Source organism: Procambarus clarkii, chromosome 12 (assembly GCF_040958095.1).
Source record: "Procambarus clarkii isolate CNS0578487 chromosome 12, FALCON_Pclarkii_2.0, whole genome shotgun sequence".
Lineage (NCBI taxonomy): Eukaryota > Metazoa > Arthropoda > Malacostraca > Decapoda > Cambaridae > Procambarus > Procambarus clarkii.
Genome location: NC_091161.1, coordinates 29,096,148 through 29,098,566, shown reverse-complemented (window position 1 = coordinate 29,098,566; position 2,419 = coordinate 29,096,148).

Genomic DNA, 2,419 nt, shown 5'->3' with positions numbered 1-2,419 from the left:
GCAAGATGGTGGCGATGGTGTGGAGAGGGGGGCAAGATGGTGGCGGTGGTGTGGAGTGGCGGGCAAGATAGTGGCGGTGATGTGGAGAGGCGGGCAAGATGGTGGTGGTGGTGTGAGGTGAGCAAGATGGTGGCGGTGTGGAGAGGCGGGCAAGAAGTTGGTGAGCCAAGCCTGATGGTAGTAGTGAGAGGGGCAAACAAAAACACTGCATAAAACGATACCCAAGAATGATTGAGGAGCTGAAAGATGCGTTATTTCTCTCCTGGGAGATGAGGAGCGCTCCGTCATGTGATATTAAACCACTGAAGTTCAAAGTCTCGAGATATAGAGCCCAGGAAGTTTCGTCGGAAAGAAGGCCCAGGGAAACCTGGATAAAACCGTACCTATTTTAAACTCTTAAGAAACAGACAAAGTTGGAGAATTTTGGAATTTCAAAGACTAGTTAGGGATAAGCTTTTTGTTTGTCTCTGACCATTATCTGCCTTTGGATCCAGACTTTTTGAATGCATCTCTGTGTTGGAAAGTGAGAAAATCTATTAGATGCTTCGGATGAAAATCTTGAACATTATGAACTTTTAGAGAACTGTTATTTCTACCTTATAGTCTTGCCGTGATTATATTTAATATTTGTTTTCTGATACCTTCAACATCTTCATTTCTAAATTCTTGATTAAATTCAAGTTGAATAATATTTAACTACATTCCACTACCTTTAAATGTGTTTTCATTGAAGGCATATTTGTAATAGATAAACACTATCAAGAGAATATTGTATAAAAAAATTATATATATACTTTGATGACAATCCTTGTATATGGTTTTACCAATTTAACAAATGATATATTTCAGGTTTTATATTTTAATTGCGGTATTACCCGTCCTCTCAAAAAAGTGACTTCAGAACCCCTAATGGACAAATAACAGGGTACTGTAAATTATAACGGCTAAGGAACAATACCATATAGATAGTGCTTAGAGGGGAAAAGAAAGACCAAAAGGAATAGGAAACTTGCAGCAACAGTAGGTAAGAACCTGATAGCAAACTTTATCAAAGGCTTTTGTGGTATGTTAGGCAACGAGAAAACAAGCACAGCTGCCATCACAGGCTGACGAAAAGTGAAGGAAAAGAGAACTGATGTTTAGTCGACCAGACCGGACTTGTGTGTTGGGGAGACTTCATATTTTTGTATTTTGATGTTCAGTAATTGCATAAAACTACATATTGTATCACATAACTGTATCAGAACAGTGATAAGGATGTGGGGGGGGGGGGGGAGGGTAGGGGGTAGGGGATTTCATGTATTTGTCTGATCTCATGCTTGTAACTCCACAAAAAGGTTTTGCTGTTTAAAGTTTATGTACATTATTAACTGACTGTTGTTCAGTTCGACAGTAATAGTTCGAGTATTCTTGTCCAGGTAGGGAATCCAAGGCCGAGTTCTTGCAGGGGGAATCCAAATCAGAGCCCTGATAGGTAATCCAAGGCAGTCCAGGTGTGGGGGGGGCATAGTGCCTAAAGTCCTTAACTAAGATCAAATTTATAAAAACAATTCGCGGAAGATAAAGAAACTTTCGTGCATTCCGTTTTAATTTTTGCGAGTTTTAAATGTATCTTGTGAATAATTACAAATCTGAACATATTTTAATCTTGAAAAATATGTTCCATATCATTGCGTTCCATATCATTGCTTTTATTTGAATTATGTGTTTGCCAGATTGACTGTTTGAAATAAAGGTGTGGATGACAAACTATATTCACAGCAGAGAAATAATATACTATAATTTAAGAATGTAATCATCATATGAGCTTCCATGATCAGAGAAATCATACTTATGTCATCCCCAAAATTTTAAATTAATATTTCATTCAAAAAATCCTCATCTTCTTGATGAGGATTGGCTGACCAAACTTTAAAATTCTCTTGGCCGACCAAACCTTCAAATTCTCTTGGCCGACCAAACCTTCAAATTCTCTTGGCCGTCCAAACCGTCAGGTCCTGGTGGCCATCCAAACCAATATGGTCCCACAAGCACGCCGCCGTTCATGTGAGAATAAATCGTTATAAAACTTGGAGTTGGGCTATTTTATTCGAATCAGAACTGAATATATTGATTTGTTTAATATATAATGTGTTAGAATTTATCTCACTTACGAGGCCTAAGAAAATAGTTGTTACTCAGTCCTCACGGTGACGTCACAGATATGACAGTAACGTATAATTCATATTTTAATAACGTGATTAATTCACAAAATACCTAAATTTAAGTATTAATTCGTAGTTAGTCTTAAAGGCTAAAAAATCCTCAAGGCGGTATATTATTAGAAGTATGTTTTAAGTAGTTAATTATGTTACAAGGGAAATATTTCATAATTATAAGTGTAAAATGATCCAGTTATAAATGAATACGTATTATAAAG